The sequence below is a fragment of the Hyperolius riggenbachi genome, chromosome 1, assembly GCF_040937935.1.
Source record: "Hyperolius riggenbachi isolate aHypRig1 chromosome 1, aHypRig1.pri, whole genome shotgun sequence".
Taxonomy (NCBI): domain Eukaryota; kingdom Metazoa; phylum Chordata; class Amphibia; order Anura; family Hyperoliidae; genus Hyperolius; species Hyperolius riggenbachi.
In genome coordinates, this window is record NC_090646.1 from 34,796,945 (window position 1) to 34,812,288 (window position 15,344).

Here is a 15,344-nt window from a genome sequence, read left to right on the forward strand (position 1 = left end):
GTGCCCAGTATATGTAGCTAGAGGACCTGTGCCCAGTATATGTAGCCAGGGGTATATGTGCCCAGTATATGTAGTCGGGTATATGTCCCCAGTATATGTAGTCAGGGTTATATGTGCCCAGTATATGTAGCCAGGTGACCCCCCCCCCCCAGCAGGAGGACAGCAGCGCAGTGGAGGGAGAGCTGTGGCATCAGCGGTGGAGAAGGGGGGCAATATCTCCCCCTTCTCTCACCTTAGTGCTCTCCCTCCCTCGCTCGCTATCCCCTCCTGAACTAGTGCTGACTGAGTGGCTGGCAGGCGGCAGCGGGCGGGACTTACCTACCGTCTCGTCGCAGGCGCGGGATGATTTGCTGCTACTCTGGTCTGGTCCAGACCAGAGCAGCAGAACTTCCGGCGCTTGGAGCGAGACGGAAGGTAAGTCCCGCCCGCCACCACCCAGTCAGCACTAGTTCAGGAGGGGATAGTGAGCGAGGGAGGGAGAGCACTAAGGTGAGAGAAGGGGGGGGGATATTGCCCCCCTTCTCCACTGCTGATGCCACAGCTCTCCCTCCACTGCGCTGCTGTCCTCCTGCAACAGAGCGGGCGACCGACTGGCCGCCCTTATGGACGCTGCTGAATTCCTTACGGAATTCACGGGCAGCTTAATTTGTGTCAAAATTTACGGGCTGCCCGTAAATTTACGGGCGGTTGGCAACACTGAGCAGCGGGCACACACAGTAGTGGGGGGAGGGAGGCCTAACCCCTCCCCCCCCCCTCGCCTCAGGCTCCCCCTCCAGCAATTACAGCAGCGGCAGCAGGCAGGGAACCTGGACTCGCCTCTTCCACGTTCCATGTGACGTCCACTTTTCTCTGCAGAGCCTCACTCTACTTCCTAAACTAATTAGGAAGTAGAGTGAAGCGCTGCAGAGAAGAGTGGACATTGCATGGAACGCAGAAGAGGTGAGTCCATGTTCCCTTCCTGCTGCCGCTGCTGTCATTGCTGGACAGGGGAGCGCTGAAGGGGGAGCCGGAGGTGAGGGTGGGGAGGAGTCAGAAAATCTGAAAGAGGAGTAACGGAAAATCAGTCTTGTGATTGGTCTAAAATTGTCACGGTAATCCAGTTTTTGCCAAAAAATTCTGCATTCTCCGGTTGGTCCAACGCTTCCAGGTTCTGTTACTGGGCTAAAATTACCGAGTTGCATAAATCAGATTTCTGTAGAATTCAAATTCCTAGTTTCCAATCTGAAATGCTGAATTCTGATCGGAAATGCAGAAATTAAAATTTTGCGGAATGTGAATCAGCATCCCTATACGTAACACAGGAATCATTTACATGCCTGCCTGCTCCTCCACTGATGACTGACCCTGATAACATTGACCTTGGTTCATTAACCATTTAACGACTGCCTCACGGCAAGTAGCGTGAGCGTGGCGACAGCCCCAGAACCGCCAAACCCCAATTGGCATCAAGTCCTGGGCGGGGATTTGCAGGAGTTTGTAAGCACCAATACATGCGCATCTCCACTTGAATGACGGCACTCCGCTCCTTCATCAGTCTCCCAGTGGTGATCGCCGCTAGGAGAATGTTAGATGGCAAAACCACCATCTATTTACACTGCACAGTGCTGCAATCTATGGCAGTGCTGTATTGGGGACAGCCGTGTGACACGGCTGTCCCCCTGAGAGCCTCAGGAGTGATCGGCTATCATTGGCTGATGCCTATGACAGCGGATCATGCTGAAATGGGGCAAATTAATTCTTATTGGGCGTGTTCAGTTAAATTAGCTCGACTTAATGCTAACACTGCTACTGGCAGCCTAGCCTGCGCTCCTTAGCAACGTTTGATCCTCCCAAATGCTATGCCCTAGTGCAGATACGTTGATGACAGTGTCATAGTGATGATACTTTAATTAACATGCTGTAGTAGTGACCAAGCTAATGAAGTATCGCGGCCACGCTATGTCACTATCGCGTGACATTTGGAAGGATAGAAGATCGGAAGTAGCGCATGTAGTGTAAACACTAGCATTTAGTCACATGAATTTAAATAACATGTGCATTAAGAATTAACTGTTTCAGCACAATAAGCTTAAGAATCAAGGCAAAGCTATTTTTCACATGGCATGGACTGCTGTTGCTTTACTCCGCCTGCTCTGAACTGAACTGCAGCAACAAAGAGACATGATAAAAGAACTCCGCACTGCTAACGGTGATTTATTGTTAATGTGTTTGCATACAATGCTTGATAAAAAAAAAAGTTAATCTTGCGCAAACCTTGTAACAATAAAGATGATACTTATTGTGTGCAGAGTGAAGGGGATGTGGGATTGGCAGTGGGTGAGGGTGACACATGGTGCATGACCTGACGACCGTTTCGCTTCAATAGCTTCTTCTGAGGCTTGGATGTGCACGTTGCTGCAATATATTGTCTTGACTCTGAGCACGCTGACAGGCTGCACATTGCAAGCTGAGTTTTCCTCTCCACGTTTGTTTGCTTCTGAGTGCCAAACCCCTTACTCTCTGTTGCTGCATTCTGAACTGAACTGCACTGTAATTACTAGTGGTACTCGAATGTCCCGACTTAGCAGTGTTCACGTCGTGTCACTGTAACGTCGATTCAAATCGAATTTTGCTTTCAATTGGAATAGACGGTTCGATTCGACTGCGCCTTCGATTCAAAACTTCATGAAAACTACATAGAGTTGTATTCACAATTTTGCATACAAGTACACGCATTATCTATCTATCTATTTGATATATTGTATATTCTGGCGTATAAGACTACTTTGTAATCCAGGAAAATCTTCTCAAAAGTGGGGGGCCGTCTTATACATTAGGTGTCGTCTTATAAGGCGCTGAAAGTGCTGAGCCGGATTGGAGAATCTGTGGTTGCCGCATACGGTGTGGGGAGCTCAGAAACATTCCGCGACGACTGAATGCAGCAACCGTATGAAAGCAGCAAAAAAATGACCTTTTTGACCTGTCTGGCCTGCCCTTGTATCCTATTACCATGTCTCCTTCTCTGCCTCTTAGCTCTCACTCCTGAGGACTGCAGTGATGCAGTGCAGGTGCGCATGTGCTAGATCTGAGAGGCAGGGAAGGAGGTAATAGTATACAAGGACGAGCCAGACGGGTGAAAGAGGCATGTTTGCCCTACCGCTCTGATAGTCTTGGAGACAGGAATAGCCGACCAATCCAAGCAGGCTTTGTATACAACAAGCAGCCAATCGCTGGTAAGGTACATTGCTTGTGATGATTGGCTGGTTGCTGTATTGTGGGTACCACATACAGTACAGCACCACTATCTGTACCTGCTTATACAGTATAGCACCAGGACAGCTTACAAATGTCCAAGTGTCAAGAGGGGTAGTCTTAAAGGGCGAGTATATCATAAAATGTATATTTTAACTGGAAAAGTTGGGTGTCGTCTTATATGCCCAATCGTCTTATATGCCACAATATACAGTATGTAAACCATTATATATGTCTCCTTCTTCTTGTCTGTGTGGCTGGCAATCACCATGTAACATTGGCATAGCAGCTGCAGGAATTGGTTGTAGCAGAGTAAGGTCAGTGTGTGAAACCTGGTTGTCAATCCACATCAAGTAATAATAATCAAAATGTTTGACAGCAGCAGCTCCCTCTATTTTCTTTCCTCTCAATATTCATTTTCTCATACTTCTTTTTCTTTTTTTTCTATGTAAGTTGGCACAAGCTCACTAGTTTCATGAACACTTCTTTTTCTTCCTCTTGCTTTTCTTCTTCCTCTTTGTATTCATTTTCTTCTTCTTCTACCTTTTCTTCTTCTTCGACATCTTCTTCTTCTTCTACCTCTTCTTCCACCTCCTCCTCTTCTTCTTTTTCTTCTTCTTCTTTTTCTACCTCTTCTTCTTTGAATACCTCTTATTGTACCTCTTCTTCTTGTACCTCTTCTTCTTCCTTTTTGTCTTCCTCTTCTTCTTCTTCCTCTTCTTCTTTTTCTTGTACCTTTTCGTCTTCCTTTTCTTCTTCTTCCTCTTCTTTTCCCTCTTCTTCCCCCTCTTCTTGTACCTCTTTATCTTCCCCGCCTTCTTCATATTCTACTTCTTCATCTTCTTTTACCTCTATGTCTATCCCGTCTTCTACCTCCTCTTCTTCTTTGTCATCTTCTTCCTCTTCTTAGGCCTCATTTTTCTTCCTATTCTCTTCCTCTTCTTCTAAATATTCTCCCTCTTCTTCTTCTCTGTGTCATGTAACATTGACATGGGCAGCAAGAGGATTAGGTGTAAGCAGAGGAGACCAATAAACCTGGCAGTGGTACCACAGCAATATGAAAAAAAAGTATAAGGATGAGGAATTGGTGGCTGTAGAGTAGGCCGTGGAACTTGGTTGTCATACCACAGCAATAATTGCAAGAAATTATTTATAACAGCAAAAGGAGGAAGATTGTGTGGCAGCAGAGTGTGTACTGTGGAACCTACCAGTGGTAGCACAGCAAATAATTCTTGCAATTTTTTTTTACAGCAGGTGGAGGAGTAGCATGTGGCAACAGAGTAGGCTAGTCCCTGGACCCTGTTGGTTGTAACACAGCTGCAATTAATCACAAAAATAACACCAGGTGGTTCCAGGTAGCAGTAGTGAAGCCCACATTGCATCCAGTACACAACTGGGACAACACAGTTTTTTTTTGTTTCTTACTGCACAGACTTTTTAACATCATAACAACAGCAGTAGTGTGTGGCAGCAGCATAGACTGTGGACCCTGGTGGTGGGAACACAGACACCAGAAGGGAAATGCAGCAGGTGGAGTAGTCAGTAGCGTTGTGACGGGGGTGCGGGGGGTGCGACCCGCACCAGGTGGGGTGACCCCAGACGCATAACTAGAGGTGTGCGTGCAGGTATGGCTTGTGCTATGGGCACCATACCTGCCCCCATGCCACCGGCCGCTGCCGCCATTGCCTGCGCCCCCCTCCCGCAATAATCCGATCAGTCAGTGCCGCCCCCGCTGCCTGAACATCCTCTTTATTGCAGGCAGTATCAGTGCATAAGCAGTGTCAGAAGGATGCACGCTACTCGCGCACAGTGTACTCTACATGCGGAAGGGACTAATGATGTCACTTCCGCATGTGGAGTACCCTGGGCACGAGTAGCGTGCGTCCCTTCTGTCACTGCTATGCGCTGATACTGCCTGCAATAACGTGGATGTTCAAGCGGCGGGGGCGGCGCTGGCACTGACTGATTGGAGTCATCAGCGGAGCACTGGTCACCGCAGATCTGAGGTCTGTAATAACACCCATTCTCAGCACCCTGCACCCAGCCCCCCCAGCAAGCCTGCACCCAGTCAGCACCCAGCCCCCCAGCAAGCCTGCACCCAGCCCCCCAGCAAGCCTGCACCCAGTTAGCACCCAGCCCCCCCAGCAAGCCTGCACCCAGCCCCCCCAGCAAGCCTGCACCCAGTCAGCACCCAGCCCCCCAGCAAGCCTGCACCCAGCCCCCCAGCAAGCCTGCACCCAGTCAGCACCCAGCCCCCCCCCCCCCAGCAAGCCTGCCCCCAGCAAGCCTGCACCCAGTCAGCCCCCCAGCAAGCCTGCACCCAGCCCCCCCAGCAAGCCTGCACCCAGTCAGCCCCCAGCCCCAGTCAGCCCCCAGCCCCCCCCAGCAAGCCTGCACCCAGCCCCCCCCCAGCAAGCCTGCACCCATTCAGCACCCAGCCCTCCAGCAAGCCTGCACCCAGCCCCCCCAGCAAGCCTGCACCCAGTCAGCACCCAGCCCCCCCAGCAAGCCTGCACCCAGCAAGCCTGCACCCAGTCAGCCTCCCAGCAAGCCTGCACCCAGTCAGCCCCCCAGCAAGCCTGCACCCAGCCCCCCCAGCAAGCCTGCACCCAGCCCCCCCCAGAAAGCCAGCACCCCCCCCAGCAAGCCTGCACCCAGTCAGCACCCAGCCCCCCCTCCCCCAGCAAGCCTGCACCCAGGCCCTCCAGCAAGCCTGCACCCAGTCAGCACCCATCCCTCCCCAGCAAGCCTGCACCCAGACCCCCAGCCAGCCTGCACCCAGACCCCCAGAAAGCCTTCACCCAGTCAGCACCCAGCCCCCCCAGCAAGCATGCACCCAGCCCCCCCCCCCCCAGCAAGCCTGCAAGCCCCCCAGCAAGCCTGCACCCAGTCAGCTCCCAGCAAGCCTGCACCCAGTCAGCCCCCAGCCCCCCCAGCAAGCCTGCACCCAGTCAGCACCCAGCCCCCCAGCAAGCCTGCACCCAGCCCCCCAGCAAGCCTGCATCCAGTCAGCACCCAGCCCCCCCCCCCCCCCCCAGCAAGCCTGCACACAGTCAGCACCCAGCCCCCCAGCAAGCCTGCACCCAGCCCCCCAGCAAGCCTGCACCCCCAGCAAGCCTGCATCCAGTCAGAACCCAGCCCCCCAGCAAGCCTGCACCCAGCCGCCTCCCAGCCAGCCTGCACCCAGCCGCCTCCCAGCCAGCCTGCACCCAGCAAGCCAGCACTTTGCCCCAGCAAATCTGCACCTTGCACCCAGCAAGCCTGTACCCTGCCCAAACCAGCCATCACCCTGCCCCAGCAAGCTAGAACCCAGCATCAGCAAACCAGCACCCTTCCCAAGCCAGTCAGCAACCTGCCCCAGCAAGCTAGAACCCAGCATCAGCAAACCAGCACCCTTCCCAAGCCAGTCAGCAACCTGCCCCAGCAAGCTAGAACCCAGCATCAGCAAACCAGCACCCTTCCCAAGCCAGTCAGCAACCTGCCCCAGCAAGCTAGAACCCAGCATCAGCAAACCAGCACCCTGCCTCAGCAAACCAGCAACCTGCCCAATCCAGCCATCACCCTGCGCTAGGCAGCAGTCTGCCCCCAGGCAGCACCCTACCCCAGCCTGCACTATGCCTCAGACAGCCAGCATCCTACTCCAGGCAGCTCCCTGCCCCAGCCAGCTCCCTGCCGACAGCCCTCAGCAAGCACCCTGCGCCAAGCCAGCAATTAGGGGACAGCTATGGCTACCTAATATCATGGGGATACATCTTGCAACCTAATACTAATACTGTATATGTGCACGTGGCTACTTAATTATCTTATTGGGGGAACATGGTTACTTAATTTGTTTATGCAGGGAAATCCTGGCTACTTAATCATTTTATCTTGACACACCTGCCTATGTAATTTGTCTGTTGTGAGACACCTGGCTGTTTAATTATTTTATTTGGAGGTGTGTGACTACTTCACTATTTAATCTGGATGATTGTGACAACTTTATTTTTATTGTGCGGCACATGACTACTTATTTTATCTGGAGGCATGGAAGTATTTGATTATTTTATCTGGAGGCATGGAACTTATTAGTTCTTTTATCTGGAAGCATGTGACTACTTTACTAGTTTATCTGGAAGCAAGTGACTATTTAGTTTTGAGGCACACGGCTAATTAATTGTAAAATCTAGAGCACCATGGCTTCTGAATCTCTGTATCCTGGGGTGGTGGTGGGTGGGGGCATTTCAGTCTTTGCCATAAGCGCCATATTACCCAGATACGCCTCTGGGTGACCCAGCCGCCCTAGAGGGGGTGCGCTGTAATGGAGGGGCAGCCACGGGGAGGGCAGCCCGACCTCTCCCTCCCTTCCTCTCCCCAGGCCGCCCTCCTTGCTCCCCCCTCAGATGCAGAGTAATGCGCAGCAGGGAAGCGCTATACACAGCTACTCACCTCCCTGCAGTCCAATCGCCGCTTACTAGCCACTGGACTCCTCTCTGTATAGACGCTGATACACACACTGCTTCCGGCTAAACAGGAAAAAGTGTGTGTATCAGCGTGTATGCAGAGAGGAGACTGGCAGCTAGTGAGCGGCGATTGGAACCAGGTAGGTGAGTAGATGTATATAGCGCTTCCCTGCGCGCTCACTCTGCAGTCTGGAGGGGGGAGCACGGAGGGCGGCCAGGGGAGAGGAAGGGAGGGAGAGGTCGGGCTGCCCTCGCTGCGGCTCCCCCTCCATTAGGGGGGGCACCTACCTAATACTGGGCGGCAGCTACCTATCTAACCTATACTGGGGGGCACCTACCTAATCTAACCCATACTGGGGGGCACCTACCTAATCTAACCCATACTGGGGGGCACCTACCTATTCTAACCTATACTGGGCGGCAGCTACCTATCTAACCTATATTGGAGGCACCTACCTATCTAACCTATACTGGGGCACCTACCTATCTAACCTGTGTTGGGGGCACCTACCTAGCTAGCCTATACTGGTGGCAACTATACTGGCTACCTATATTGGAGGCACCTACCTAACTAACCTATACTGGGGGCACCTACCTATCTAACCTATGCTGGGGGCAACTATTCTGGCTATATTAGCCCACTGCCTTACTGTTACAGTTACATTACAGTTACCCCCACCCATGTGATGTCATGTCCACACCCATTTTTTTTGCCGCTGCGCACTTCGCTTTTTTTGGGGGGGGGGGTGTCGGTAAAGTATCCGCACCAGTGTCAAACACCCTAGCTACGCCACTGGGAGTAGTAGCATGTGGCAGCAGCAAAGGTTGTGGACCCTGGCAGTGGGAACAAAGCAGAAATAATTGTTTACATTTTTACAGCAGCAGGAGAAGTAGTGTGTGCCAGCAGCAAAAGCTGTGTACCATGGTGGTGGGAACACAGCTGTAATTAAACACAACAATAACAGCAGGAGGTTCTGGGAAGTGGTCATGAAGCCCATGTTGTGTTCAATACACAACTGGGACAACACAGATTTCAACCCATGGCATTGGCAGCCACAAAGAACAAGAAGGAGGAGGAAAAGCAAGAGGCTAGAGTAAGACTTGCCATATGAAGGACACTGTGGTTCAGTCAGTGAGCTTGAGTGCCATTTACATTGTGGGACCAAGAGCCTACCTTTGCTTTATTTTCTTTTTGTGGGCTGAAGCATCGTATACATATATATACTCACACACACCTATATACCAATATACTGTCTGTCATCTAAAAATTATGTATATATTAGCTGATGGCCCGGCGTTGCTCAGGTATGTATTTGGCTGGTGTTGGCTCCGCCTACTTTTTCTAACCTTAACACACAATTACTCAATGACCAAGTTTGTGAGTTTTGAGGTCTTTGGCATCGATAATTTGCATTGAAATGAAACAAATTGTATAGGCTGTGGCTCCACCCCCTTTTCTGAATTTGAACCCCAGCCACCCAATCACCAACTGTACCAGGTTTGAGTCTTTTGCCATTAACAGTGCAAGAATGGCAGCAATTACTGTACATATTCCCCTTGAAAATCAAAAGGTGAATTTTGATTGGCTTTTGTAGGCTCCACCCACTTTTCTGAATATTAATCCCAGTCACGCAGTGACCAACTGTGCAAAGTTTGAGAACCCTACCAGTAACAGTGTAAGAATGGCGGCAGTTTACAATTTCCCAATGAAATTTGTATTTGTCTCCGCCCCCTTTTTGGTTATGGGAATAAAAAGTATCCTATGCTTTATTCCAGGTAATGTACTATGTGTGTGCCAAATTTTATTCAAATCCGTTCAGCCGTTTTTGCGTAATCGAGTAACAAACATCCAAACATCCAAGTTATATTACGGTACCTCTGCTGTTCTGCAGACAGCTCAGAAACAGGCAGCTTCCGAGAGCTCTCTCACACACACAGAGTTAACAGTTAGGGAATGACACTGTGAGGGAATCCCCCCTCCCCTCATTGTTCACTCTCCCATCAGCATTGAGCAGACAGTGCCCTCAGTTCAGAGTGAAAGGAATTTGTTACAGTAAACAAAAGAGATAGGCAAATAAAATGTATACATCATTATTTACCAGCACTTTAGGAACTCAGGTTAATAAACACATGTTAATCGATAGTATTCCTTTAAGTCAAAATCGAAACCAATCAAAGTCGAAATTGACACTTACAAGCATCACTAATTCTGATTCATATCTTTTTCAAACTTCCCTTTCACACTTTTGGTTTGCACTGGAATAGATTTGGTTTAAACTTGTGTAGCTGTCAGATTAAAGGACAACTGTCAAAGTAATCAATTATGTGATACAACACTGCTAGTAATTCCTTTCATATACCTGCCTGTACCAAGGCGCACCTATGCCAGGCTACCTATGCTGGGGGAACCTACACCTGGCTACCTATATTGGGGGCACCTATACCTGGCTGGCAGTATGTTTATTTGTTTTCTTTTCTTTAATATCCTTCCTGGCCTGCCTTTTCAATTTCTGTTTTGAGGAGGGATGAAAAGGGAGGCCCATCTGAAGTTTTGCAGGGGGGCCCAGTGATTTCTAGTTAGACCCCTGTCTGTACTAATGACATCAGACTGAAAAATAGGCCATCTTTAATGGGGACGCCACTCTGGGAAGCATTGAGCTGAATAACCTATTTATAGCTTCCCCCACCCTACAGCACATTTGCGAGGTTGGCACTGCCAATAAAACCTAAAAATGGAATGTTGTGTTGTCATAGTATTAGGTCCGAGAGACGGACACTTTTGCTCCTATTCTGGGTAGCAAATAGCATGTTAGAGGAGTGAGCGGGACTCTCCCTCCTGATGCATAGAAGAGCTACTGCACATGGGTGATAGCTCTTACTCACACATCAGGGCCCATATGCAATTCACTTTTTCTCCGGAGTTTTCTCTTAGGTGAATTTTTCACACCTTAATAATAAAATACTTTTAAACCACCAGCAAGCAAGAAAATAATTTTGATAGCTCTATTTCACCTATTTTTTGATACTTGTTTTCAATTTCAAAGAGAATATGAAGAATCATCTGCTAGGAGAAAACTCAGGAGAAATAATGATTTGCATATGGGCCCCGGAGCATAATGTTCTCTCACACCTCCAACACCCCTTTTTTGTGCAGAATAAAAGCAAGTGATCATCTCTTACTCCTCATACTATGACAGTGCCCCATTTCACTCAGGCTTAATTTGCAGTGCCTTCCTAGTAGCGTCATACAAAAACTCCCCCTACGTTTTCTCTTGTGGCAACACTCTATAGGGTAAGGAAAGCTACAGATACATTGTTCCTCTCTGTGCTTCCTATAGTGATGTCCTCTGTGAAGATGAACTTCCCACATCTCAGCCCTTCCATTATTTGTAATGGGACACAACCTTACAGGTAATTTGGTAAAAAAAAAAAATAGATTGTACCATCAGTTTACTTTATGAAAATTGTTCGTTGAAGTATTTTATGGGCGCTCTCAAACCCTATCCTTATTAAAGTCTCCCAAATCCATCTTTCCCCATTGACCGAAACTTCTGTCATTCCATGGAATTATGTACATGCTTACTGTTGTTGGACAGATGTCGAATAAGTGGCCAGCTTGCTGATTTGGAGAGATTTTCTACAATTTAATAGAGGTTTTTTTTGTGTGTTTGTTTTTTTTTTACTTAAACTTCAATATTTTACAATGATGAACATGCCAACTGGTCAGCACAAGTAGGGGATTTTTTTCATGGTTAATACTAAAAAGGAACCATCAATCTGCAATGATGTATGAAGGATGGAGTCAACCATTTGTTCTACTTTCTCTCATTTGGAATCCTACTAATCAGTGGTGCTCAGCAAGATTTCGGATATCTGAACTACCCAGATAATCCAAACTTTTTCCACTATCCGAACTTTGAATAGCAATTCAGATATTTTTTAAAATCCGAATAGACTATCCAAGCAAACTCGGATTTCCTGTCTGAAATGTGAAATCCAGGCGGATAGTTAGTTCAGGTATCCGAGCAGAAGGCAAAATCACCTTCAATGGCAAAAATCCCTTTTTGCCTTGATCAGCGGATTGAGGGTGTTTACTGTTGCCCTGGATGTGTGCGTGTTGCTCGGTTAGAGGCGGAAGTCGCAGAGCTAAATAAGCATCTCGCAACACTGAGACGCATACACAACATGGAGATGAGCTTGGATCTCACGATCCAGACACTTGATGGAACCCTTGAAGATGAGGTGGGTGGAGTAAAGCCGGAGCAAGAAGCAGAGGTAGCCGCTAGTTGGGTCACAGTTAGAAGGGGTAGGGGAAAAAGTGGCAGGGAGGCTAGTCCCGAGTTGTCCCTCACTAATAAGTATGCTTGTTTGCGTAATATTGGTGAGGACGACTCTGGAGTAGCAATGCTGCAGCAGGATGTGCTCCTTAGCAACCAAGGGGCAGACTGCTGTAACGAGAAAGGGAATAGGAGTGCAGCTAAGGCTAGACAGGTACTGGTGGTAGGGGATTCAATTATTAGGCGCACAGACAGGGTAATCTGTCGAAGAAACCGTGAATGCCGTACAGTCTGTTGCCTCCCGGGTGCTCGGGTTCGGCATATAGCGGAAAGAATTGACAGATTATTGGGTGGGGCTGGGGAAGACCCGGCTGTCATGGTACACATTGGCACCAATGACAAAGTTAGTGGGAGATGGAAGGTCCTCAAAAATGATTTTCAGGTACTTGGAGATAAACTTAAAGCAAGGACCTCCAAGGTGGTGTTCTCTGAAATACTGCCAGTGCCACGTGCTACATCTGAGAGACAGAGGGAGCTTAGGGAGTTAAATAAGTGGCTGAGAAATTGGTGTAGGAAGGAAGGGTTTGGGTTCCTGGAGAACTGGGCAGACTTTGCAGTCGGCTACAGGTTCTACAGCAGGGACGGGCTGCACCTTAATGGGGAGGGTGCAGCTGCATTGGGGGAGAAGATGGCTAAACGGTTGGAGGAGATTTTAAACTAGGATCTGGGGGGAGGCGGGAGGATAAAGTCTCAACATATAGACAAGATAAGGTAAAAAGACAGTGGGAGCCTAACATTATGGGGGGTGGAGAGGGGGGTGGGGACAGTGTAAAGATTAAGGAGGTTGGTAAAACTTCAAGTAGCCCATTTCAGGTAAACAAAATTGGTAAATGTGGTGGTAAAAATATAAAGTGCATGATAACCAATGCTCGGAGCCTTGCAAATAAAATAGATGAACTAGAGTTCATTCTGAATGACAAAGGCTATGACATTGTGGGAATAACCGAGACATGGATGGATGAAAGTCATGACTGGATAGCCAATTTAAAAGGATACAATGTGTTCAGGAGGGATAGAACAGGGAAAAAAGGTGGAGGGGTTTGTCTCTTTGTTAAGAATTCTTTTACAGCTGTCCTCAACGATGAGATGGAGGAAGATTGCGAAGATGTGGAGTCCGTTTGGGTAAATATTCATGGTGGAAATAAAAGTTGCCAATTGCTTATTGGGGTATGCTACAGACCACCTCATATTAATGAAGCTGCAGAACTGCAATTACTACAGCAAATTGAAAAAGCGGCAAGTAAAAATGAGGTCATAGTTATGGGCGACTTCAACTTTCCAGACATTGACTGGGGTATTGAGGCTACCCATTCTGGTAAAAGCAGCAGATTTCTGGCAGCACTACAGGACAATTACTTGACTCAAATGGTAACGGAACCAACTAGGGGGAATGCGTTACTGGATCTGATCATTTCGAATAGACCAGATAATGTATCAAATGTGCAGGTTCAAGAACATTTGGGAAATAGTGATCACAACATGATAACGTTTGATCTGGTGACTGATAGGCCACGGGGCAGCGGGACCACTAAAACTATGAATTTTAGAAAAGCAAAGTTCAATCAAATCAGGCAGGCACTAAGTTTGGTGAACTGGGATAATGTACTACAAGGGGAGGACACTGAAGGGAAATGGCAAGCTTTTAAACGTATTCTCAATCAATATTGTAGTATGTATATCCCATATGGAAACAAAATGTCTAGGAATAAAAAAAGGCCTCTATGGATGAATAGAAAGGTTAAAGATAAAATGAAGAGGAAAAAGAATGCCTATAAGGTCCTAAAACAGGAGGGGACCGAGACTGCACTAAGCAATTATAAGGAGTGCAATAAAAATTGTAAAAAAGAAATTAGGCTGGCAAAGATCGAAGCTGAAAATCAAATCGCTAGGGATATCAAATCTAACCCAAAAAAGTTTTACAAGTACATCAACTCTAAAAAAAGAAAGGTTGACTGTATAGGACTCCTAAAGGATGAGGGTGGGAACTCAATGGTGGATGACCAAGGTAAGGCAGAGTTATTAAATGCTTTCTTTGCTTCTGTCTTTACAAAGGAAACAGCACTGTTGCAAATTACAGAGGCGGAAGAGTCTCAATCTTCTAACTGTAATATTAAATACTTAACGCAGGAAGAAGTAAAGGCAAGACTAAATAAATTAAAAATAGACAAGGCACCTGGCCCGGATGGCATGCATCCTCGGGTCCTAAGGGAATTAAGTTCAGTTATAGATAAACCCCTTTATCTTATCTTTTGTGACTCTCTTGCAACTGGCAGAGTCCCAGTGGATTGGCGTACAGCCCACGTTTTCCCATTATTTAAGAAGGGCAAAAAATCAGATCCAGGAAATTATAGACCTGTAAGCTTAACATCAGTTGTATGCAAACTATTTGAGGGGTTACTAAGAGATACTATACATGACTTCATAGTAGAAAATAATCTTATTTCTCAGCATCAACATGGGTTTACTAAAGACAGGTCCTGTTTGACTAACATGCTCAGCTTTTATGAGGTAGTGAATGCTAATATGGATATTGGGAATGCTGTAGATGTGATATACTTAGACTTTGCTAAGGCATTCGACACTGTTCCCCACAAAAGTCTGGTGCAAAAGATGAGGATGCAAGGACTGGGGAAGAGTCTGTGTGCTTGGATAGGGAACTGGCTAATGGACAGAAAACAAAGAGTTGTGGTCAATGGATCATACTCAAAATGGGAGACTGTTAGCAGTGGGGTCCCACAGGGGTCTGTACTGGGTCCAGTGCTCTTCAATTTATTTATTAATGACCTAGTGGATACAGTAGTGAGCAATGTTGCTATTTTTGCAGATGATACAAAATTGTGCAGAATCATCAACTCTGAGGAAGATAGTGTTATATTGCAACAGGATCTGGATAGGATGGCTATATGGGCACATACATGGCAGATGAAATTCAATGTTGACAAATGTAAAGTCATGCATTTTGGTCGTACCAATGGTCTAACACCATACAAAATAAATGGGATACAGTTGGGGACATCAAACTTGGAGAAGGACTTAGGAGTACTCATCGACAACAAGTTAAATAATCGTACTCAATGCCAAGCCGCTGCAGCTAAAGCTAACAAAATTTTGGGATGCATTAAAAGGGAAATAAAAACTCGAGATGCTAGCATAATATTGCCCCTGTTTAACTCTCTAGTAAGGCCACATCTGGAATATGGAATTCAGTTCTGGGCACCACATTACAAAAAAGATATTGCAGTTTTAGAGCAGGTGCAGAGACGAGCAACAAAATTGATACGTGGGATGGAAGGTCTCACTTACCAAGAAAGGTTAGATAAACTGGGTTTATTTA